The 25925-nt window shown below is 37.9% G+C and overlaps 10 non-coding genes across 10 annotated transcripts; 9 read left to right on the top strand and 1 right to left on the bottom strand.

The window, feature by feature from the left end:
• Positions 1 to 1128: 1128 nt before the first annotated feature.
• TRNAT-AGU (transfer RNA threonine (anticodon AGU)) lies at positions 1129 to 1202 on the top strand. Its single transcript has one exon. It is a non-coding gene; the product is annotated as a tRNA-Thr (tRNA).
• Positions 1203 to 2688: 1486 nt separating this feature from the next.
• Positions 2689 to 2762, top strand: TRNAT-AGU (transfer RNA threonine (anticodon AGU)). Its single transcript has one exon. It is a non-coding gene; the product is annotated as a tRNA-Thr (tRNA).
• A 1486-nt stretch (positions 2763 to 4248) lies between these two features.
• On the top strand, positions 4249 to 4322 carry TRNAT-AGU (transfer RNA threonine (anticodon AGU)). The gene has a single exon. It is a non-coding gene; the product is annotated as a tRNA-Thr (tRNA).
• A 1486-nt stretch (positions 4323 to 5808) lies between these two features.
• On the top strand, positions 5809 to 5882 carry TRNAT-AGU (transfer RNA threonine (anticodon AGU)). The gene has a single exon. It is a non-coding gene; the product is annotated as a tRNA-Thr (tRNA).
• A 1486-nt stretch (positions 5883 to 7368) lies between these two features.
• On the top strand, positions 7369 to 7442 carry TRNAT-AGU (transfer RNA threonine (anticodon AGU)). Its single transcript has one exon. It is a non-coding gene; the product is annotated as a tRNA-Thr (tRNA).
• A 1281-nt stretch (positions 7443 to 8723) lies between these two features.
• On the bottom strand, positions 8724 to 8805 carry TRNAS-UGA (transfer RNA serine (anticodon UGA)). Its single transcript has one exon. It is a non-coding gene; the product is annotated as a tRNA-Ser (tRNA).
• Positions 8806 to 10488: 1683 nt separating this feature from the next.
• TRNAT-AGU (transfer RNA threonine (anticodon AGU)) lies at positions 10489 to 10562 on the top strand. Its single transcript has one exon. It is a non-coding gene; the product is annotated as a tRNA-Thr (tRNA).
• Positions 10563 to 12048: 1486 nt separating this feature from the next.
• TRNAT-AGU (transfer RNA threonine (anticodon AGU)) lies at positions 12049 to 12122 on the top strand. Its single transcript has one exon. It is a non-coding gene; the product is annotated as a tRNA-Thr (tRNA).
• A 1486-nt stretch (positions 12123 to 13608) lies between these two features.
• Positions 13609 to 13682, top strand: TRNAT-AGU (transfer RNA threonine (anticodon AGU)). Its single transcript has one exon. It is a non-coding gene; the product is annotated as a tRNA-Thr (tRNA).
• A 3034-nt stretch (positions 13683 to 16716) lies between these two features.
• TRNAT-AGU (transfer RNA threonine (anticodon AGU)) lies at positions 16717 to 16790 on the top strand. Its single transcript has one exon. It is a non-coding gene; the product is annotated as a tRNA-Thr (tRNA).
• The last annotated feature ends 9135 nt before the right edge of the window (positions 16791 to 25925 follow it).

The raw sequence follows: 25925 nt of genomic DNA, 5'->3' as shown, positions 1-25925 counted from the left end.
TTCTAAATATGTAATTTAGCCTTTATTAGACATCTGGGAGGTAACAGCAGCAATTCTCCTGAGGTGGAGCTGACTCTCAGCATCTGATGCTGTCCTATCAGCATGAAGTTGCTTCACACACATTGTGAAACTCAAGCTACAGGGAAGGAGGATCAATTCAAACAGCCATATCTCGGGCTGTGGGCTACCTAAAAAAGCAGATTTGGTGGCATTTGAAAGACTGGATTCTACTCTTTCATATGACACCAAAATCACAGTTCTAGCTGTGACAGAACCGAAGATATCACCTGTTGAAAACACAGTCGGGAATGGACGCAGTGTACTATATGATCACACTGTGTTGCTGGACAGGGAAGGGGGAGAAGTTGTATGCTGATTGGACAGCGTCATACAGAAAACATTAGCTGCCCAGAGTAAAAAGGAGTCATCTCCTATTTGGCTATTAGAGCTACATTAGTATATATAAATAAATGCTCATAACTTTGCAAATAAACGTTTTTTTAAAAAAAACAACAAATCACACTGTAGTTATCAGCATCATAGCGCCTATTAGGCTAGTTAGGAAATTGGGAATTGATAAACTGGTGACAGAGTCCATTTAAGGGACTATATACAGGAGTATGTGACAGAAAATAGTATTATAATTGACAGCAAGCAGAGATTTACTAAGGACAGAAGTTGTCCAAACAACCTGATTTGTTTTTATCAAGAGGAAAATAAAAGTCTGGACAAATGGGATGCTGTAGTTATAGTGATTTATACTCTAAATATTGCTCGCTTTTCAGAGTTGTAAGCCAGGGGAACAGCTGGAACCGCTATTATTAATGTAATTAATCAGTGATAAAGAGGATGGAATTAAAATAACTCTTTCTATAGGTGACAAACTTTAATATGTTTCTGGAAGTTCTCTTCTTAAAATAGAACGTTGTGAACAGGACTTGAATCTGTGCAGGGGGACCCCATTGGATTTCAAATCCAACGCCTTAACCACTCGGCCATCACAACTTATGTACCCTGACTGTTAAGACTTCTGGCAACTACACCTAAGGGGCTAGCCAAAAATATGAGATCAGTCTTTTGCTCTGAACTGAGCTGTGTGGTAGGACACCGTGAGAAGAAAAGTGCTTTGGTGCTGTGGCTTAGTTGGTTAAAGCGCCTGTCTAGTAAACAGGAGATCCTGAGTTCAAATCTCAGCAGTGCCTTGCTATTTGTTGCTTTAGTTTATTCACTTGTTTATTATTTAAGCTTACATAACTAAAGTATATGATGAATTAAATTCTTTATAGGCAATTAAAAATCTATCGGGTTTTTCATTGGTGACAGAGACCCCATGAATGTCATTGAGTTTTCTATAAGTAGTAAGTTCAATACAAAGTAATTATAGACCAGTAAGCTTAACATCCATTGTGGGAAAAACTTTTGAAGAGCTCTTAAAGGGACTCTGTTACCAGTTTATCAGGTCCCTAACTCCTAACTAGTCTAATTGGTGCTTTGCTGCTGATAACTACAGGGTGATTTGTAGTAAAAAAAATGTTTATTATTTGCAAAATTATGAGCATTTTCTAAATATGTAATTTAGCCTTTATTAGACATCTGGGAGGTAACAGCAGCAATTCTCCTGAGGTGGAGCTGACTCTCAGCATCTGATGCTGTCCTATCAGCATGAAGTTGCTTCACACACATTGTGAAACTCAAGCTACAGGGAAGGAGGATCAATTCAAACAGCCATATCTCGGGCTGTGGGCCACCTAAAAAAGCAGATTTGGTGGCATTTGAAAGACTGGATTCTACTCTTTCATATGACACCAAAATCACAGTTCTAGCTGTGACAGAACCGAAGATATCACCTGTTGAAAACACAGTCGGGAATGGACGCAGTGTACTATATGATCACACTGTGTTGCTGGACAGGGAAGGGGGAGAAGTTGTATGCTGATTGGACAGCGTCATACAGAAAACATTAGCTGCCCAGAGTAAAAAGGAGTCATCTCCTATTTGGCTATTAGAGCTACATTAGTATATATAAATAAATGCTCATAACTTTGCAAATAAACGTTTTTTTAAAAAAAACAACAAATCACACTGTAGTTATCAGCATCATAGCGCCTATTAGGCTAGTTAGGAAATTGGGAATTGATAAACTGGTGACAGAGTCCATTTAAGGGACTATATACAGGAGTATGTGACAGAAAATAGTATTATAATTGACAGCAAGCAGAGATTTACTAAGGACAGAAGTTGTCCAAACAACCTGATTTGTTTTTATCAAGAGGAAAATAAAAGTCTGGACAAATGGGATGCTGTAGTTATAGTGATTTATACTCTAAATATTGCTCGCTTTTCAGAGTTGTAAGCCAGGGGAACAGCTGGAACCGCTATTATTAATGTAATTAATCAGTGATAAAGAGGATGGAATTAAAATAACTCTTTCTATAGGTGACAAACTTTAATATGTTTCTGGAAGTTCTCTTCTTAAAATAGAACGTTGTGAACAGGACTTGAATCTGTGCAGGGGGACCCCATTGGATTTCAAATCCAACGCCTTAACCACTCGGCCATCACAACTTATGTACCCTGACTGTTAAGACTTCTGGCAACTACACCTAAGGGGCTAGCCAAAAATATGAGATCAGTCTTTTGCTCTGAACTGAGCTGTGTGGTAGGACACCGTGAGAAGAAAAGTGCTTTGGTGCTGTGGCTTAGTTGGTTAAAGCGCCTGTCTAGTAAACAGGAGATCCTGAGTTCAAATCTCAGCAGTGCCTTGCTATTTGTTGCTTTAGTTTATTCACTTGTTTATTATTTAAGCTTACATAACTAAAGTATATGATGAATTAAATTCTTTATAGGCAATTAAAAATCTATCGGGTTTTTCATTGGTGACAGAGACCCCATGAATGTCATTGAGTTTTCTATAAGTAGTAAGTTCAATACAAAGTAATTATAGACCAGTAAGCTTAACATCCATTGTGGGAAAAACTTTTGAAGAGCTCTTAAAGGGACTCTGTTACCAGTTTATCAGGTCCCTAACTCCTAACTAGTCTAATTGGTGCTTTGCTGCTGATAACTACAGGGTGATTTGTAGTAAAAAAAATGTTTATTATTTGCAAAATTATGAGCATTTTCTAAATATGTAATTTAGCCTTTATTAGACATCTGGGAGGTAACAGCAGCAATTCTCCTGAGGTGGAGCTGACTCTCAGCATCTGATGCTGTCCTATCAGCATGAAGTTGCTTCACACACATTGTGAAACTCAAGCTACAGGGAAGGAGGATCAATTCAAACAGCCATATCTCGGGCTGTGGGCCACCTAAAAAAGCAGATTTGGTGGCATTTGAAAGACTGGATTCTACTCTTTCATATGACACCAAAATCACAGTTCTAGCTGTGACAGAACCGAAGATATCACCTGTTGAAAACACAGTCGGGAATGGACGCAGTGTACTATATGATCACACTGTGTTGCTGGACAGGGAAGGGGGAGAAGTTGTATGCTGATTGGACAGCGTCATACAGAAAACATTAGCTGCCCAGAGTAAAAAGGAGTCATCTCCTATTTGGCTATTAGAGCTACATTAGTATATATAAATAAATGCTCATAACTTTGCAAATAAACGTTTTTAAAAAAACAAAAACAAATCACACTGTAGTTATCAGCATCATAGCGCCTATTAGGCTAGTTAGGAAATTGGGAATTGATAAACTGGTGACAGAGTCCATTTAAGGGACTATATACAGGAGTATGTGACAGAAAATAGTATTATAATTGACAGCAAGCAGAGATTTACTAAGGACAGAAGTTGTCCAACCAACCTGATTTGTTTTTATCAAGAGGAAAATAAAAGTCTGGACAAATGGGATGCTGTAGTTATAGTGATTTATACTCTAAATATTGCTCGCTTTTCAGAGTTGTAAGCCAGGGGAACAGCTGGAACCGCTATTATTAATGTAATTAATCAGTGATAAAGAGGATGGAATTAAAATAACTCTTTCTATAGGTGACAAACTTTAATATGTTTCTGGAAGTTCTCTTCTTAAAATAGAACGTTGTGAACAGGACTTGAATCTGTGCAGGGGGACCCCATTGGATTTCAAATCCAACGCCTTAACCACTCGGCCATCACAACTTATGTACCCTGACTGTTAAGACTTCTGGCAACTACACCTAAGGGGCTAGCCAAAAATATGAGATCAGTCTTTTGCTCTGAACTGAGCTGTGTGGTAGGACACCGTGAGAAGAAAAGTGCTTTGGTGCTGTGGCTTAGTTGGTTAAAGCGCCTGTCTAGTAAACAGGAGATCCTGAGTTCAAATCTCAGCAGTGCCTTGCTATTTGTTGCTTTAGTTTATTCACTTGTTTATTATTTAAGCTTACATAACTAAAGTATATGATGAATTAAATTCTTTATAGGCAATTAAAAATCTATCGGGTTTTTCATTGGTGACAGAGACCCCATGAATGTCATTGAGTTTTCTATAAGTAGTAAGTTCAATACAAAGTAATTATAGACCAGTAAGCTTAACATCCATTGTGGGAAAAACTTTTGAAGAGCTCTTAAAGGGACTCTGTTACCAGTTTATCAGGTCCCTAACTCCTAACTAGTCTAATTGGTGCTTTGCTGCTGATAACTACAGGGTGATTTGTAGTAAAAAAAATGTTTATTATTTGCAAAATTATGAGCATTTTCTAAATATGTAATTTAGCCTTTATTAGACATCTGGGAGGTAACAGCAGCAATTCTCCTGAGGTGGAGCTGACTCTCAGCATCTGATGCTGTCCTATCAGCATGAAGTTGCTTCACACACATTGTGAAACTCAAGCTACAGGGAAGGAGGATCAATTCAAACAGCCATATCTCGGGCTGTGGGCCACCTAAAAAAGCAGATTTGGTGGCATTTGAAAGACTGGATTCTACTCTTTCATATGACACCAAAATCACAGTTCTAGCTGTGACAGAACCGAAGATATCACCTGTTGAAAACACAGTCGGGAATGGACGCAGTGTACTATATGATCACACTGTGTTGCTGGACAGGGAAGGGGGAGAAGTTGTATGCTGATTGGACAGCGTCATACAGAAAACATTAGCTGCCCAGAGTAAAAAGGAGTCATCTCCTATTTGGCTATTAGAGCTACATTAGTATATATAAATAAATGCTCATAACTTTGCAAATAAACGTTTTTTTAAAAAAAACAACAAATCACACTGTAGTTATCAGCATCATAGCGCCTATTAGGCTAGTTAGGAAATTGGGAATTGATAAACTGGTGACAGAGTCCATTTAAGGGACTATATACAGGAGTATGTGACAGAAAATAGTATTATAATTGACAGCAAGCAGAGATTTACTAAGGACAGAAGTTGTCCAACCAACCTGATTTGTTTTTATCAAGAGGAAAATAAAAGTCTGGACAAATGGGATGCTGTAGTTATAGTGATTTATACTCTAAATATTGCTCGCTTTTCAGAGTTGTAAGCCAGGGGAACAGCTGGAACCGCTATTATTAATGTAATTAATCAGTGATAAAGAGGATGGAATTAAAATAACTCTTTCTATAGGTGACAAACTTTAATATGTTTCTGGAAGTTCTCTTCTTAAAATAGAACGTTGTGAACAGGACTTGAATCTGTGCAGGGGGACCCCATTGGATTTCAAATCCAACGCCTTAACCACTCGGCCATCACAACTTATGTACCCTGACTGTTAAGACTTCTGGCAACTACACCTAAGGGGCTAGCCAAAAATATGAGATCAGTCTTTTGCTCTGAACTGAGCTGTGTGGTAGGACACCGTGAGAAGAAAAGTGCTTTGGTGCTGTGGCTTAGTTGGTTAAAGCGCCTGTCTAGTAAACAGGAGATCCTGAGTTCAAATCTCAGCAGTGCCTTGCTATTTGTTGCTTTAGTTTATTCACTTGTTTATTATTTAAGCTTACATAACTAAAGTATATGATGAATTAAATTCTTTATAGGCAATTAAAAATCTATCGGGTTTTTCATTGGTGACAGAGACCCCATGAATGTCATTGAGTTTTCTATAAGTAGTAAGTTCAATACAAAGTAATTATAGACCAGTAAGCTTAACATCCATTGTGGGAAAAACTTTTGAAGAGCTCTTAAAGGGACTCTGTTACCAGTTTATCAGGTCCCTAACTCCTAACTAGTCTAATTGGTGCTTTGCTGCTGATAACTACAGGGTGATTTGTAGTAAAAAAAATGTTTATTATTTGCAAAATTATGAGCATTTTCTAAATATGTAATTTAGCCTTTATTAGACATCTGGGAGGTAACAGCAGCAATTCTCCTGAGGTGGAGCTGACTCTCAGCATCTGATGCTGTCCTATCAGCATGAAGTTGCTTCACACACATTGTGAAACTCAAGCTACAGGGAAGGAGGATCAATTCAAACAGCCATATCTCGGGCTGTGGGCCACCTAAAAAAGCAGATTTGGTGGCATTTGAAAGACTGGATTCTACTCTTTCATATGACACCAAAATCACAGTTCTAGCTGTGACAGAACCGAAGATATCACCTGTTGAAAACACAGTCGGGAATGGACGCAGTGTACTATATGATCACACTGTGTTGCTGGACAGGGAAGGGGGAGAAGTTGTATGCTGATTGGACAGCGTCATACAGAAAACATTAGCTGCCCAGAGTAAAAAGGAGTCATCTCCTATTTGGCTATTAGAGCTACATTAGTATATATAAATAAATGCTCATAACTTTGCAAATAAACGTTTTTAAAAAAAAAAAAACAAATCACACTGTAGTTATCAGCATCATAGCGCCTATTAGGCTAGTTAGGAAATTGGGAATTGATAAACTGGTGACAGAGTCCATTTAAGGGACTATATACAGGAGTATGTGACAGAAAATAGTATTATAATTGACAGCAAGCAGAGATTTACTAAGGACAGAAGTTGTCCAACCAACCTGATTTGTTTTTATCAAGAGGAAAATAAAAGTCTGGACAAATGGGATGCTGTAGTTATAGTGATTTATACTCTAAATATTGCTCGCTTTTCAGAGTTGTAAGCCAGGGGAACAGCTGGAACCGCTATTATTAATGTAATTAATCAGTGATAAAGAGGATGGAATTAAAATAACTCTTTCTATAGGTGACAAACTTTAATATGTTTCTGGAAGTTCTCTTCTTAAAATAGAACGTTGTGAACAGGACTTGAATCTGTGCAGGGGGACCCCATTGGATTTCAAATCCAACGCCTTAACCACTCGGCCATCACAACTTATGTACCCTGACTGTTAAGACTTCTGGCAACTACACCTAAGGGGCTAGCCAAAAATATGAGATCAGTCTTTTGCTCTGAACTGAGCTGTGTGGTAGGACACCGTGAGAAGAAAAGTGCTTTGGTGCTGTGGCTTAGTTGGTTAAAGCGCCTGTCTAGTAAACAGGAGATCCTGAGTTCAAATCTCAGCAGTGCCTTGCTATTTGTTGCTTTAGTTTATTCACTTGTTTATTATTTAAGCTTACATAACTAAAGTATATGATGAATTAAATTCTTTATAGGCAATTAAAAATCTATCGGGTTTTTCATTGGTGACAGAGACCCCATGAATGTCATTGAGTTTTCTATAAGTAGTAAGTTCAATACAAAGTAATTATAGACCAGTAAGCTTAACATCCATTGTGGGAAAAACTTTTGAAGAGCTCTTAAAGGGACTCTGTTACCAGTTTATCAGGTCCCTAACTCCTAACTAGTCTAATTGGTGCTTTGCTGCTGATAACTACAGGGTGATTTGTAGTAAAAAAAATGTTTATTATTTGCAAAATTATGAGCATTTTCTAAATATGTAATTTAGCCTTTATTAGACATCTGGGAGGTAACAGCAGCAATTCTTCTGAGGTGGAGCTGACTCTCAGCATCTGATGCTGTCCTATCAGCATGAAGTTGCTTCACACACATTGTGAAACTCAAGCTACAGGGAAGGAGGATCAATTCAAACAGCCATATCTCGGGCTGTGGGCCACCTAAAAAAGCAGATTTGGTGGCATTTGAAAGACTGGATTCTACTCTTTCATATGACACCAAAATCACAGTTCTAGCTGTGACAGAACCGAAGATATCACCTGTTGAAAACACAGTCGGGAATGGACGCAGTGTACTATATGATCACACTGTGTTGCTGGACAGGGAAGGGGGAGAAGTTGTATGCTGATTGGACAGCGTCATACAGAAAACATTAGCTGCCCAGAGTAAAAAGGAGTCATCTCCTATTTGGCTATTAGAGCTACATTAGTATATATAAATAAATGCTCATAACTTTGCAAATAAACGTTTTTAAAAAAAAAAAAACAAATCACACTGTAGTTATCAGCATCATAGCGCCTATTAGGCTAGTTAGGAAATTGGGAATTGATAAACTGGTGACAGAGTCCATTTAAGGGACTATATACAGGAGTATGTGACAGAAAATAGTATTATAATTGACAGCAAGCAGAGATTTACTAAGGACAGAAGTTGTCCAACCAACCTGATTTGTTTTTATCAAGAGGAAAATAAAAGTCTGGACAAATGGGATGCTGTAGTTATAGTGATTTATACTCTAAATATTGCTCGCTTTTCAGAGTTGTAAGCCAGGGGAACAGCTGGAACCGCTATTATTAATGTAATTAATCAGTGATAAAGAGGATGGAATTAAAATAACTCTTTCTATAGGTGACAAACTTTAATATGTTTCTGGAAGTTCTCTTCTTAAAATAGAACGTTGTGAACAGGACTTGAACCTGTGCAGGGAGACCCCATTGGATTTCAAATCCAACGCCTTAACCACTCGGCCATCACAACTTATGTACCCTGACTGTTAAGACTTCTGGCAACTACACCTAAGGGGCTAGCCTAAAATATGAAATCAGTCTTTTGCTCTGAACTGAGCTGAGTGGTAGGACACCGTGAGAAGAAAAGTGCTTTGGTGCTGTGGTTTAGTTGGTTAAAGCGCCTGTCTAGTAAACAGGAGATCCTGAGTTCAAATCTCAGCAGTGCCTTGCTATTTGTTGCTTTAGTTTATTCACTTGTTTATTATTTAAGTTTACATAACTAAAGTTTATGATGAATCAAATTCTTTATAGGCAATTAAAAATCTATCGGGTTTTTCATTGGTGACAGAGACCCCATGAATGTCATTGAGTTTTCTATAAGTAGTAAGTTCAATACAAAGTAATTATAGACCAGTAAGCTTAACATCCATTGTGGGAAAAACTTTTGAAGAGCTCTTAAAGGGACTCTGTTACCAGTTTATCAGGTCCCTAACTCCTAACTAGTCTAATTGGTGCTTTGCTGCTGATAACTACAGGGTGATTTGTAGTAAAAAAAATGTTTATTATTTGCAAAATTATGAGCATTTTCTAAATATGTAATTTAGCCTTTATTAGACATCTGGGAGGTAACAGCAGCAATTCTCCTGAGGTGGAGCTGACTCTCAGCATCTGATGCTGTCCTATCAGCATGAAGTTGCTTCACACACATTGTGAAACTCAAGCTACAGGGAAGGAGGATCAATTCAAACAGCCATATCTCGGGCTGTGGGCCACCTAAAAAAGCAGATTTGGTGGCATTTGAAAGACTGGATTCTACTCTTTCATATGACACCAAAATCACAGTTCTAGCTGTGACAGAACCGAAGATATCACCTGTTGAAAACACAGTCGGGAATGGACGCAGTGTACTATATGATCACACTGTGTTGCTGGACAGGGAAGGGGGAGAAGTTGTATGCTGATTGGACAGCGTCATACAGAAAACATTAGCTGCCCAGAGTAAAAAGGAGTCATCTCCTATTTGGCTATTAGAGCTACATTAGTATATATAAATAAATGCTCATAACTTTGCAAATAAACGTTTTTTTAAAAAAAACAACAAATCACACTGTAGTTATCAGCATCATAGCGCCTATTAGGCTAGTTAGGAAATTGGGAATTGATAAACTGGTGACAGAGTCCATTTAAGGGACTATATACAGGAGTATGTGACAGAAAATAGTATTATAATTGACAGCAAGCAGAGATTTACTAAGGACAGAAGTTGTCCAACCAACCTGATTTGTTTTTATCAAGAGGAAAATAAAAGTCTGGACAAATGGGATGCTGTAGTTATAGTGATTTATACTCTAAATATTGCTCGCTTTTCAGAGTTGTAAGCCAGGGGCACAGCTGGAACCACTATTATTAATGTAATTAATCAGTGATAAAGAGGATGGAATTAAAATAACTCTTTCTATAGGTGACAAACTTTAATATGTTTCTGGAAGTTCTCTTCTTAAAATAGAACGTTGTGAACAGGACTTGAATCTGTGCAGGGGGACCTCATTGGATTTCAAATCCAACGCCTTAACCACTCGGCCATCACAACTTATGTACCCTGACTGTTAAGACTTCTGGCAACTACACCTAAGGGGCTAGCCAAAAATATGAGATCAGTCTTTTGCTCTGAACTGAGCTGTGTGGTAGGACACCGTGAGAAGAAAAGTGCTTTGGTGCTGTGGCTTAGTTGGTTAAAGCACCTGTCTAGTAAACAGGAGATCCTGAGTTCAAATCTCAGCAGTGCCTTGCTATTTGTTGCTTTAGTTTATTCACTTGTTTATTATTTAAGCTTACATAACTAAAGTATATGATGAATCAAATTCTTTATAGGCAATTAAAAATCTATCGGGTTTTTCATTGGTGACAGAGACCCCATGAATGTCATTGAGTTTTCTATAAGTAGTAAGTTCAATACAAAGTAATTATAGACCAGTAAGCTTAACATCCATTGTGGGAAAAACTTTTGAAGAGCTCTTAAAGGGACTCTGTTACCAGTTTATCAGGTCCCTAACTCCTAACTAGTCTAATTGGTGCTTTGCTGCTGATATCTACAGGGTGATTTGTAGTAAAAAAAATGTTTATTATTTGCAAAATTATGAGCATTTTCTAAATATGTAATTTAGCCTTTATTAGACATCTGGGAGGTAACAGCAGCAATTCTCCTGAGGTGGAGCTGACTCTCAGCATCTGATGCTGTCCTATCAGCATGAAGTTGCTTCACACACATTGTGAAACTCAAGCTACAGGGAAGGAGGATCAATTCAAACAGCCATATCTCGGGCTGTGGGCCACCTAAAAAAGCAGATTTGGTGGCATTTGAAAGACTGGATTCTACTCTTTCATATGACACCAAAATCACAGTTCTAGCTGTGACAGAACCGAAGATATCACCTGTTGAAAACACAGTCGGGAATGGACGCAGTGTACTATATGATCACACTGTGTTGCTGGACAGGGAAGGGGGAGAAGTTGTATGCTGATTGGACAGCGTCATACAGAAAACATTAGCTGCCCAGAGTAAAAAGGAGTCATCTCCTATTTGGCTATTAGAGCTACATTAGTATATATAAATAAATGCTCATAACTTTGCAAATAAACGTTTTTTTAAAAAAAACAACAAATCACACTGTAGTTATCAGCATCATAGCGCCTATTAGGCTAGTTAGGAAATTGGGAATTGATAAACTGGTGACAGAGTCCATTTAAGGGACTATATACAGGAGTATGTGACAGAAAATAGTATTATAATTGACAGCAAGCAGAGATTTACTAAGGACAGAAGTTGTCCAACCAACCTGATTTGTTTTTATCAAGAGGAAAATAAAAGTCTGGACAAATGGGATGCTGTAGTTATAGTGATTTATACTCTAAATATTGCTCGCTTTTCAGAGTTGTAAGCCAGGGGCACAGCTGGAACCACTATTATTAATGTAATTAATCAGTGATAAAGAGGATGGAATTAAAATAACTCTTTCTATAGGTGACAAACTTTAATATGTTTCTGGAAGTTCTCTTCTTAAAATAGAACGTTGTGAACAGGACTTGAATCTGTGCAGGGGGACCTCATTGGATTTCAAATCCAACGCCTTAACCACTCGGCCATCACAACTTATGTACCCTGACTGTTAAGACTTCTGGCAACTACACCTAAGGGGCTAGCCAAAAATATGAGATCAGTCTTTTGCTCTGAACTGAGCTGTGTGGTAGGACACCGTGAGAAGAAAAGTGCTTTGGTGCTGTGGCTTAGTTGGTTAAAGCACCTGTCTAGTAAACAGGAGATCCTGAGTTCAAATCTCAGCAGTGCCTTGCTATTTGTTGCTTTAGTTTATTCACTTGTTTATTATTTAAGCTTACATAACTAAAGTATATGATGAATCAAATTCTTTATAGGCAATTAAAAATCTATCGGGTTTTTCATTGGTGACAGAGACCCCATGAATGTCATTGAGTTTTCTATAAGTAGTAAGTTCAATACAAAGTAATTATAGACCAGTAAGCTTAACATCCATTGTGGGAAAAACTTTTGAAGAGCTCTTAAAGGGACTCTGTTACCAGTTTATCAGGTCCCTAACTCCTAACTAGTCTAATTGGTGCTTTGCTGCTGATATCTACAGGGTGATTTGTAGTAAAAAAAATGTTTATTATTTGCAAAATTATGAGCATTTTCTAAATATGTAATTTAGCCTTTATTAGACATCTGGGAGGTAACAGCAGCAATTCTCCTGAGGTGGAGCTGACTCTCAGCATCTGATGCTGTCCTATCAGCATGAAGTTGCTTCACACACATTGTGAAACTCAAGCTACAGGGAAGGAGGATCAATTCAAACAGCCATATCTCGGGCTGTGGGCCACCTAAAAAAGCAGATTTGGTGGCATTTGAAAGACTGGATTCTACTCTTTCATATGACACCAAAATCACAGTTCTAGCTGTGACAGAACCGAAGATATCACCTGTTGAAAACACAGTCGGGAATGGACGCAGTGTACTATATGATCACACTGTGTTGCTGGACAGGGAAGGGGGAGAAGTTGTATGCTGATTGGACAGCGTCATACAGAAAACATTAGCTGCCCAGAGTAAAAAGGAGTCATCTCCTATTTGGCTATTAGAGCTACATTAGTATATATAAATAAATGCTCATAACTTTGCAAATAAACGTTTTTTTAAAAAAAACAACAAATCACACTGTAGTTATCAGCATCATAGCGCCTATTAGGCTAGTTAGGAAATTGGGAATTGATAAACTGGTGACAGAGTCCATTTAAGGGACTATATACAGGAGTATGTGACAGAAAATAGTATTATAATTGACAGCAAGCAGAGATTTACTAAGGACAGAAGTTGTCCAACCAACCTGATTTGTTTTTATCAAGAGGAAAATAAAAGTCTGGACAAATGGGATGCTGTAGTTATAGTGATTTATACTCTAAATATTGCTCGCTTTTCAGAGTTGTAAGCCAGGGGCACAGCTGGAACCACTATTATTAATGTAATTAATCAGTGATAAAGAGGATGGAATTAAAATAACTCTTTCTATAGGTGACAAACTTTAATATGTTTCTGGAAGTTCTCTTCTTAAAATAGAACGTTGTGAACAGGACTTGAATCTGTGCAGGGGGACCTCATTGGATTTCAAATCCAACGCCTTAACCACTCGGCCATCACAACTTATGTACCCTGACTGTTAAGACTTCTGGCAACTACACCTAAGGGGCTAGCCAAAAATATGAGATCAGTCTTTTGCTCTGAACTGAGCTGTGTGGTAGGACACCGTGAGAAGAAAAGTGCTTTGGTGCTGTGGCTTAGTTGGTTAAAGCACCTGTCTAGTAAACAGGAGATCCTGAGTTCAAATCTCAGCAGTGCCTTGCTATTTGTTGCTTTAGTTTATTCACTTGTTTATTATTTAAGCTTACATAACTAAAGTATATGATGAATCAAATTCTTTATAGGCAATTAAAAATCTATCGGGTTTTTCATTGGTGACAGAGACCCCATGAATGTCATTGAGTTTTCTATAAGTAGTAAGTTCAATACAAAGTAATTATAGACCAGTAAGCTTAACATCCATTGTGGGAAAAACTTTTGAAGAGCTCTTAAAGGGACTCTGTTACCAGTTTATCAGGTCCCTAACTCCTAACTAGTCTAATTGGTGCTTTGCTGCTGATATCTACAGGGTGATTTGTAGTAAAAAAAATGTTTATTATTTGCAAAATTATGAGCATTTTCTAAATATGTAATTTAGCCTTTATTAGACATCTGGGAGGTAACAGCAGCAATTCTCCTGAGGTGGAGCTGACTCTCAGCATCTGATGCTGTCCTATCAGCATGAAGTTGCTTCACACACATTGTGAAACTCAAGCTACAGGGAAGGAGGATCAATTCAAACAGCCATATCTCGGGCTGTGGGCCACCTAAAAAAGCAGATTTGGTGGCATTTGAAAGACTGGATTCTACTCTTTCATATGACACCAAAATCACAGTTCTAGCTGTGACAGAACCGAAGATATCACCTGTTGAAAACACAGTCGGGAATGGACGCAGTGTACTATATGATCACACTGTGTTGCTGGACAGGGAAGGGGGAGAAGTTGTATGCTGATTGGACAGCGTCATACAGAAAACATTAGCTGCCCAGAGTAAAAAGGAGTCATCTCCTATTTGGCTATTAGAGCTACATTAGTATATATAAATAAATGCTCATAACTTTGCAAATAAACGTTTTTTTAAAAAAAACAACAAATCACACTGTAGTTATCAGCATCATAGCGCCTATTAGGCTAGTTAGGAAATTGGGAATTGATAAACTGGTGACAGAGTCCATTTAAGGGACTATATACAGGAGTATGTGACAGAAAATAGTATTATAATTGACAGCAAGCAGAGATTTACTAAGGACAGAAGTTGTCCAACCAACCTGATTTGTTTTTATCAAGAGGAAAATAAAAGTCTGGACAAATGGGATGCTGTAGTTATAGTGATTTATACTCTAAATATTGCTCGCTTTTCAGAGTTGTAAGCCAGGGGCACAGCTGGAACCACTATTATTAATGTAATTAATCAGTGATAAAGAGGATGGAATTAAAATAACTCTTTCTATAGGTGACAAACTTTAATATGTTTCTGGAAGTTCTCTTCTTAAAATAGAACGTTGTGAACAGGACTTGAATCTGTGCAGGGGGACCTCATTGGATTTCAAATCCAACGCCTTAACCACTCGGCCATCACAACTTATGTACCCTGACTGTTTAGACTTCTGGCAACTACACCTAAGGGGCTAGCCAAAAATATGAGATCAGTCTTTTGCTCTGAACTGAGCTGTGTGGTAGGACACCGTGAGAAGAAAAGTGCTTTGGTGCTGTGGCTTAGTTGGTTAAAGCACCTGTCTAGTAAACAGGAGATCCGAGTTCAAATCTCAGCAGTGCCTTGCTATTTGTTGCTTTAGTTTATTATTTAAGCTTACATAACTAAAGTATATGATGAATCAAATTCTTTATAGGCAATTAAAAATCTATCGGGTTTTTCATTGGTGACAGAGACCCCATGAATGTCATTGAGTTTTCTATAAGTAGTAAGTTCAATACAAAGTAATTATAGACCAGTAAGCTTAACATCCATTGTGGGAAAAACTTTTGAAGAGCTCTTAAAGGGACTCTGTTACCAGTTTATCAGGTCCCTAACTCCTAACTAGTCTAATTGGTGCTTTGCTGCTGATAACTACAGGGTGATTTGTAGTAAAAAAAAATGTTTATTATTTGCAAAATTATGAGCATTTTCTAAATATGTAATTTAGCCTTTATTAGACATCTGGGAGGTAACAGCAGCAATTCTCCTGAGGTGGAGCTGACTCTCAGCATCTGATGCTGTCCTATCAGCATGAAGTTGCTTCACACACATTGTGAAACTCAAGCTACAGGGAAGGAGGATCAATTCAAACAGCCATATCTCGGGCTGTGGGCCACCTAAAAAAGCAGATTTGGTGGCATTTGAAAGACTGGATTCTACTCTTTCATATGACACCAAAATCACAGTTCTAGCTGTGACAGAACCGAAGATATCACCTGTTGAAAACACAGTCGGGAATGGACGCAGTGTACTATATGATCACACTGTGTTGCTGGACAGGGAAGGGGGAGAAGTTGTATGCTGATTGGACAGCGTCATACAGAAAACATTAGCTGCCCAGAGTAAAAAGGAGTCATCTCCTATTTGGCTATTAGAGCTACATTAGTATATATAAATAAATGCTCATAACTTTGCAAATAAACGTTTTTTTAAAAAAAACAACAAATCACACTGTAGTTATCAGCATCATAGCGCCTATTAGGCTAGTTAGGAAATTGGGAATTGATAAACTGGTGACAGAGTCCATTTAAGGGACTATATACAGGAGTATGTGACAGAAAATAGTATTATAATTGACAGCAAGCAGAGATTTACTAAGGACAGAAGTTGTCCAACCAACCTGATTTGTTTTTATCAAGAGGAAAATAAAAGTCTGGACAAATGGGATGCTGTAGTTATAGTGATTTATACTCTAAATATTGCTCGCTTTTCAGAGTTGTAAGCCAGGGGCACAGCTGGAACCACTATTATTAATGTAATTAATCAGTGATAAAGAGGATGGAATTAAAATAACTCTTTCTATAGGTGACAAACTTTAATATGTTTCTGGAAGTTCTCTTCTTAAAATAGAACGTTGTGAACAGGACTTGAATCTGTGCAGGGGGACCTCATTGGATTTCAAATCCAACGCCTTAACCACTCGGCCATCACAACTTATGTACCCTGACTGTTAAGACTTCTGGCAACTACACCTAAGGGGCTAGCCAAAAATATGAGATCAGTCTTTTGCTCTGAACTGAGCTGTGTGGTAGGACACCGTGAGAAGAAAAGTGCTTTGGTGCTGTGGCTTAGTTGGTTAAAGCACCTGTCTAGTAAACAGGAGATCCTGAGTTCAAATCTCAGCAGTGCCTTGCTATTTGTTGCTTTAGTTTATTCACTTGTTTATTATTTAAGCTTACATAACTAAAGTATATGATGAATCAAATTCTTTATAGGCAATTAAAAATCTATCGGGTTTTTCATTGGTGACAGAGACCCCATGAATGTCATTGAGTTTTCTATAAGTAGTAAGTTCAATACAAAGTAATTATAGACCAGTAAGCTTAACATCCATTGTGGGAAAAACTTTTGAAGAGCTCTTAAAGGGACTCTGTTACCAGTTTATCAGGTCCCTAACTCCTAACTAGTCTAATTGGTGCTTTGCTGCTGATATCTACAGGGTGATTTGTAGTAAAAAAAATGTTTATTATTTGCAAAATTATGAGCATTTTCTAAATATGTAATTTAGCCTTTATTAGACATCTGGGAGGTAACAGCAGCAATTCTCCTGAGGTGGAGCTGACTCTCAGCATCTGATGCTGTCCTATCAGCATGAAGTTGCTTCACACACATTGTGAAACTCAAGCTACAGGGAAGGAGGATCAATTCAAACAGCCATATCTCGGGCTGTGGGCCACCTAAAAAAGCAGATTTGGTGGCATTTGAAAGACTGGATTCTACTCTTTCATATGACACCAAAATCACAGTTCTAGCTGTGACAGAACCGAAGATATCACCTGTTGAAAACACAGTCGGGAATGGACGCAGTGTACTATATGATCACACTGTGTTGCTGGACAGGGAAGGGGGAGAAGTTGTATGCTGATTGGACAGCGTCATACAGAAAACATTAGCTGCCCAGAGTAAAAAGGAGTCATCTCCTATTTGGCTATTAGAGCTACATTAGTATATATAAATAAATGCTCATAACTTTGCAAATAAACGTTTTTTTAAAAAAAACAACAAATCACACTGTAGTTATCAGCATCATAGCGCCTATTAGGCTAGTTAGGAAATTGGGAATTGATAAACTGGTGACAGAGTCCATTTAAGGGACTATATACAGGAGTATGTGACAGAAAATAGTATTATAATTGACAGCAAGCAGAGATTTACTAAGGACAGAAGTTGTCCAACCAACCTGATTTGTTTTTATCAAGAGGAAAATAAAAGTCTGGACAAATGGGATGCTGTAGTTATAGTGATTTATACTCTAAATATTGCTCGCTTTTCAGAGTTGTAAGCCAGGGGCACAGCTGGAACCACTATTATTAATGTAATTAATCAGTGATAAAGAGGATGGAATTAAAATAACTCTTTCTATAGGTGACAAACTTTAATATGTTTCTGGAAGTTCTCTTCTTAAAATAGAACGTTGTGAACAGGACTTGAATCTGTGCAGGGGGACCTCATTGGATTTCAAATCCAACGCCTTAACCACTCGGCCATCACAACTTATGTACCCTGACTGTTTAGACTTCTGGCAACTACACCTAAGGGGCTAGCCAAAAATATGAGATCAGTCTTTTGCTCTGAACTGAGCTGTGTGGTAGGACACCGTGAGAAGAAAAGTGCTTTGGTGCTGTGGCTTAGTTGGTTAAAGCACCTGTCTAGTAAACAGGAGATCCGAGTTCAAATCTCAGCAGTGCCTTGCTATTTGTTGCTTTAGTTTATTCACTTGTTTATTATTTAAGCTTACATAACTAAAGTATATGATGAATCAAATTCTTTATAGGCAATTAAAAATCTATCGGGTTTTTCATTGGTGACAGAGACCCCATGAATGTCATTGAGTTTTCTATAAGTAGTAAGTTCAATACAAAGTAATTATAGACCAGTAAGCTTAACATCCATTGTGGGAAAAACTTTTGAAGAGCTCTTAAAGGGACTCTGTTACCAGTTTATCAGGTCCCTAACTCCTAACTAGTCTAATTGGTGCTTTGCTGCTGATAACTACAGGGTGATTTGTAGTAAAAAAAATGTTTATTATTTGCAAAATTATGAGCATTTTCTAAATATGTAATTTAGCCTTTATTAGACATCTGGGAGGTAACAGCAGCAATTCTCCTGAGGTGGAGCTGACTCTCAGCATCTGATGCTGTCCTATCAGCATGAAGTTGCTTCACACACATTGTGAAACTCAAGCTACAGGGAAGGAGGATCAATTCAAACAGCCATATCTCGGGCTGTGGGCCACCTAAAAAAGCAGATTTGGTGGCATTTGAAAGACTGGATTCTACTCTTTCATATGACACCAAAATCACAGTTCTAGCTGTGACAGAACCGAAGATATCACCTGTTGAAAACACAGTCGGGAATGGACGCAGTGTACTATATGATCACACTGTGTTGCTGGACAGGGAAGGGGGAGAAGTTGTATGCTGATTGGACAGCGTCATACAGAAAACATTAGCTGCCCAGAGTAAAAAGGAGTCATCTCCTATTTGGCTATTAGAGCTACATTAGTATATATAAATAAATGCTCATAACTTTGCAAATAAACGTTTTTTTTAAAAAAACAACAAATCACACTGTAGTTATCAGCATCATAGCGCCTATTAGGCTAGTTAGGAAATTGGGAATTGATAAACTGGTGACAGAGTCCATTTAAGGGACTATATACAGGAGTATGTGACAGAAAATAGTATTATAATTGACAGCAAGCAGAGATTTACTAAGGACAGAAGTTGTCCAACCAACCTGATTTGTTTTTATCAAGAGGAAAATAAAAGTCTGGACAAATGGGATGCTGTAGTTATAGTGATTTATACTCTAAATATTGCTCGCTTTTCAGAGTTGTAAGCCAGGGGCACAGCTGGAACCACTGTTATTAATGTAATTAATCAGTGATAAAGAGGATGGAATTAAAATAACTCTTTCTATAGGTGACAAACTTTAATATGTTTCTGGAAGTTCTCTTCTTAAAATAGAACGTTGTGAACAGGACTTGAATCTGTGCAGGGGGACCTCATTGGATTTCAAATCCAACGCCTTAACCACTCGGCCATCACAACTTATGTACCCTGACTGTTTAGACTTCTGGCAACTACACCTAAGGGGCTAGCCAAAAATATGAGATCAGTCTTTTGCTCTGAACTGAGCTGTGTGGTAGGACACCGTGAGAAGAAAAGTGCTTTGGTGCTGTGGCTTAGTTGGTTAAAGCACCTGTCTAGTAAACAGGAGATCCGAGTTCAAATCTCAGCAGTGCCTTGCTATTTGTTGCTTTAGTTTATTCACTTGTTTATTATTTAAGCTTACATAACTAAAGTATATGATGAATCAAATTCTTTATAGGCAATTAAAAATCTATCGGGTTTTTCATTGGTGACAGAGACCCCATGAATGTCATTGAGTTTTCTATAAGTAGTAAGTTCAATACAAAGTAATTATAGACCAGTAAGCTTAACATCCATTGTGGGAAAAACTTTTGAAGAGCTCTTAAAGGGACTCTGTTACCAGTTTATGAGGTCCCTAACTCCTAACTAGTCTAATTGGTGCTTTGCTGCTGATAACTACAGGGTGATTTGTAGTAAAAAAAATGTTTATTATTTGCAAAATTATGAGCATTTTCTAAATATGTAATTTAGCCTTTATTAGACATCTGGGAGGTAACAGCAGCAATTCTCCTGAGGTGGAGCTGACTCTCAGCATCTGATGCTGTCCTATCAGCATGAAGTTGCTTCACACACATTGTGAAACTCAAGCTACAGGGAAGGAGGATCAATTCAAACAGCCATATCTCGGGCTGTGGGCCACCTAAAAAAGCAGATTTGGTGGCATTTGAAAGACTGGATTCTACTCTTTCATATGACACCAAAATCACAGTTCTAGCTGTGACAGAACCGAAGATATCACCTGTTGAAAACACAGTCGGGAATGGACGCAGTGTACTATATGATCACACTGTGTTGCTGGACAGGGAAGGGGGAGAAGTTGTATGCTGATTGGACAGCGTCATACAGAAAACATTAGCTGCCCAGAGTAAAAAGGAGTCATCTCCTATTTGGCTATTAGAGCTACATTAGTATATATAAATAAATGCTCATAACTTTGCAAATAAACGTTTTTTTAAAAAAAACAACAAATCACACTGTAGTTATCAGCATCATAGCGCCTATTAGGCTAGTTAGGAAATTGGGAATTGATAAACTGGTGACAGAGTCCATTTAAGGGACTATATACAGGAGTATGTGACAGAAAATAGTATTATAATTGACAGCAAGCAGAGATTTACTAAGGACAGAAGTTGTCCAACCAACCTGATTTGTTTTTATCAAGAGGAAAATAAAAGTCTGGACAAATGGGATGCTGTAGTTATAGTGATTTATACTCTAAATATTGCTCGCTTTTCAGAGTTGTAAGCCAGGGGCACAGCTGGAACCACTGTTATTAATGTAATTAATCAGTGATAAAGAGGATGGAATTAAAATAACTCTTTCTATAGGTGACAAACTTTAATATGTTTCTGGAAGTTCTCTTCTTAAAATAGAACGTTGTGAACAGGACTTGAATCTGTGCAGGGGGACCTCATTGGATTTCAAATCCAACGCCTTAACCACTCGGCCATCACAACTTATGTACCCTGACTGTTTAGACTTCTGGCAACTACACCTAAGGGGCTAGCCAAAAATATGAGATCAAGTCTTTTGCTCTGAACTGAGCTGTGTGGTAGGACACCGTGAGAAGAAAAGTGCTTTGGTGCTGTGGCTTAGTTGGTTAAAGCACCTGTCTAGTAAACAGGAGATCCGAGTTCAAATCTCAGCAGTGCCTTGCTATTTGTTGCTTTAGTTTATTCACTTGTTTATTATTTAAGCTTACATAACTAAAGTATATGATGAATCAAATTCTTTATAGGCAATTAAAAATCTATCGGGTTTTTCATTGGTGACAGAGACCCCATGAATGTCATTGAGTTTTCTATAAGTAGTAAGTTCAATACAAAGTAATTATAGACCAGTAAGCTTAACATCCATTGTGGGAAAAACTTTTGAAGAGCTCTTAAAGGGACTCTGTTACCAGTTTATCAGGTCCCTAACTCCTAACTAGTCTAATTGGTGCTTTGCTGCTGATAACTACAGGGTGATTTGTAGTAAAAAAAATGTTTATTATTTGCAAAATTATGAGCATTTTCTAAATATGTAATTTAGCCTTTATTAGACATCTGGGAGGTAACAGCAGCAATTCTCCTGAGGTGGAGCTGACTCTCAGCATCTGATGCTGTCCTATCAGCATGAAGTTGCTTCACACACATTGTGAAACTCAAGCTACAGGGAAGGAGGATCAATTCAAACAGCCATATCTCGGGCTGTGGGCCACCTAAAAAAGCAGATTTGGTGGCATTTGAAAGACTGGATTCTACTCTTTCATATGACACCAAAATCACAGTTCTAGCTGTGACAGAACCGAAGATATCACCTGTTGAAAACACAGTCGGGAATGGACGCAGTGTACTATATGATCACACTGTGTTGCTGGACAGGGAAGGGGGAGAAGTTGTATGCTGATTGGACAGCGTCATACAGAAAACATTAGCTGCCCAGAGTAAAAAGGAGTCATCTCCTATTTGGCTATTAGAGCTACATTAGTATATATAAATAAATGCTCATAACTTTGCAAATAAACGTTTTTTTAAAAAAAACAACAAATCACACTGTAGTTATCAGCATCATAGCGCCTATTAGGCTAGTTAGGAAATTGGGAATTGATAAACTGGTGACAGAGTCCATTTAAGGGACTATATACAGGAGTATGTGACAGAAAATAGTATTATAATTGACAGCAAGCAGAGATTTACTAAGGACAGAAGTTGTCCAACCAACCTGATTTGTTTTTATCAAGAGGAAAATAAAAGTCTGGACAAATGGGATGCTGTAGTTATAGTGATTTATACTCTAAATATTGCTCGCTTTTCAGAGTTGTAAGCCAGGGGCACAGCTGGAACCACTGTTATTAATGTAATTAATCAGTGATAAAGAGGATGGAATTAAAATAACTCTTTCTATAGGTGACAAACTTTAATATGTTTCTGGAAGTTCTCTTCTTAAAATAGAACGTTGTGAACAGGACTTGAATCTGTGCAGGGGGACCTCATTGGATTTCAAATCCAACGCCTTAACCACTCGGCCATCACAACTTATGTACCCTGACTGTTTAGACTTCTGGCAACTACACCTAAGGGGCTAGCCAAAAATATGAGATCAGTCTTTTGCTCTGAACTGAGCTGTGTGGTAGGACACCGTGAGAAGAAAAGTGCTTTGGTGCTGTGGCTTAGTTGGTTAAAGCACATGTCTAGTAAACAGGAGATCCGAGTTCAAATCTCAGCAGTGCCTTGCTATTTGTTGCTTTAGTTTATTCACTTGTTTATTATTTAAGCTTACATAACTAAAGTATATGATGAATCAAATTCTTTATAGGCAATTAAAAATCTATCGGGTTTTTCATTGGTGACAGAGACCCCATGAATGTCATTGAGTTTTCTATAAGTAGTAAGTTCAATACAAAGTAATTATAGACCAGTAAGCTTAACATCCATTGTGGGAAAAACTTTTGAAGAGCTCTTAAAGGGACTCTGTTACCAGTTTATCAGGTCCCTAACTCCTAACTAGTCTAATTGGTGCTTTGCTGCTGATAACTACAGGGTGATTTGTAGTAAAAAAAATGTTTATTATTTGCAAAATTATGAGCATTTTCTAAATATGTAATTTAGCCTTTATTAGACATCTGGGAGGTAACAGCAGCAATTCTCCTGAGGTGGAGCTGACTCTCAGCATCTGATGCTGTCCTATCAGCATGAAGTTGCTTCACACACATTGTGAAACTCAAGCTACAGGGAAGGAGGATCAATTCAAACAGCCATATCTCGGGCTGTGGGCCACCTAAAAAAGCAGATTTGGTGGCATTTGAAAGACTGGATTCTACTCTTTCATATGACACCAAAATCACAGTTCTAGCTGTGACAGAACCGAAGATATCACCTGTTGAAAACACAGTCGGGAATGGACGCAGTGTACTATATGATCACACTGTGTTGCTGGACAGGGAAGGGGGAGAAGTTGTATGCTGATTGGACAGCGTCATACAGAAAACATTAGCTGCCCAGAGTAAAAAGGAGTCATCTCCTATTTGGCTATTAGAGCTACATTAGTATATATAAATAAATGCTCATAACTTTGCAAATAAACGTTTTTTTAAAAAAAACAACAAATCACACTGTAGTTATCAGCATCATAGCGCCTATTAGGCTAGTTAGGAAATTGGGAATTGATAAACTGGTGACAGAGTCCATTTAAGGGACTATATACAGGAGTATGTGACAGAAAATAGTATTATAATTGACAGCAAGCAGAGATTTACTAAGGACAGAAGTTGTCCAACCAACCTGATTTGTTTTTATCAAGAGGAAAATAAAAGTCTGGACAAATGGGATGCTGTAGTTATAGTGATTTATACTCTAAATATTGCTCGCTTTTCAGAGTTGTAAGCCAGGGGCACAGCTGGAACCACTATTATTAATGTAATTAATCAGTGATAAAGAGGATGGAATTAAAATAACTCTTTCTATAGGTGACAAACTTTAATATGTTTCTGGAAGTTCTCTTCTTAAAATAGAACGTTGTGAACAGGACTTGAATCTGTGCAGGGGGACCTCATTGGATTTCAAATCCAACGCCTTAACCACTCGGCCATCACAACTTATGTACCCTGACTGTTTAGACTTCTGGCAACTACACCTAAGGGGCTAGCCAAAAATATGAGATCAGTCTTTTGCTCTGAACTGAGCTGTGTGGTAGGACACCGTGAGAAGAAAAGTGCTTTGGTGCTGTGGCTTAGTTGGTTAAAGCACCTGTCTAGTAAACAGGAGATCCGAGTTCAAATCTCAGCAGTGCCTTGCTATTTGTTGCTTTAGTTTATTCACTTGTTTATTATTTAAGCTTACATAACTAAAGTATATGATGAATCAAATTCTTTATAGGCAATTAAAAATCTATCGGGTTTTTCATTGGTGACAGAGACCCCATGAATGTCATTGAGTTTTCTATAAGTAGTAAGTTCAATACAAAGTAATTATAGACCAGTAAGCTTAACATCCATTGTGGGAAAAACTTTTGAAGAGCTCTTAAAGGGACTCTGTTACCAGTTTATCAGGTCCCTAACTCCTAACTAGTCTAATTGGTGCTTTGCTGCTGATAACTACAGGGTGATTTGTAGTAAAAAAAATGTTTATTATTTGCAAAATTATGAGCATTTTCTAAATATGTAATTTAGCCTTTATTAGACATCTGGGAGGTAACAGCAGCAATTCTCCTGAGGTGGAGCTGACTCTCAGCATCTGATGCTGTCCTATCAGCATGAAGTTGCTTCACACACATTGTGAAACTCAAGCTACAGGGAAGGAGGATCAATTCAAACAGCCATATCTCGGGCTGTGGGCCACCTAAAAAAGCAGATTTGGTGGCATTTGAAAGACTGGATTCTACTCTTTCATATGACACCAAAATCACAGTTCTAGCTGTGACAGAACCGAAGATATCACCTGTTGAAAACACAGTCGGGAATGGACGCAGTGTACTATATGATCACACTGTGTTGCTGGACAGGGAAGGGGGAGAAGTTGTATGCTGATTGGACAGCGTCATACAGAAAACATTAGCTGCCCAGAGTAAAAAGGAGTCATCTCCTATTTGGCTATTAGAGCTACATTAGTATATATAAATAAATGCTCATAACTTTGCAAATAAACGTTTTTTTAAAAAAAACAACAAATCACACTGTAGTTATCAGCATCATAGCGCCTATTAGGCTAGTTAGGAAATTGGGAATTGATAAACTGGTGACAGAGTCCATTTAAGGGACTATATACAGGAGTATGTGACAGAAAATAGTATTATAATTGACAGCAAGCAGAGATTTACTAAGGACAGAAGTTGTCCAACCAACCTGATTTGTTTTTATCAAGAGGAAAATAAAAGTCTGGACAAATGGGATGCTGTAGTTATAGTGATTTATACTCTAAATATTGCTCGCTTTTCAGAGTTGTAAGCCAGGGGCACAGCTGGAACCACTATTATTAATGTAATTAATCAGTGATAAAGAGGATGGAATTAAAATAACTCTTTCTATAGGTGACAAACTTTAATATGTTTCTGGAAGTTCTCTTCTTAAAATAGAACGTTGTGAACAGGACTTGAATCTGTGCAGGGGGACCTCATTGGATTTCAAATCCAACG

Source organism: Rhinoderma darwinii, chromosome 3 (genome assembly GCF_050947455.1).
Source record: "Rhinoderma darwinii isolate aRhiDar2 chromosome 3, aRhiDar2.hap1, whole genome shotgun sequence".
NCBI classification, from domain to species: Eukaryota; Metazoa; Chordata; class Amphibia; order Anura; family Rhinodermatidae; genus Rhinoderma; species Rhinoderma darwinii.
Note: the sequence above shows the minus strand (reverse complement) of the source record. Positions and strands in the feature narration are given on the sequence as shown.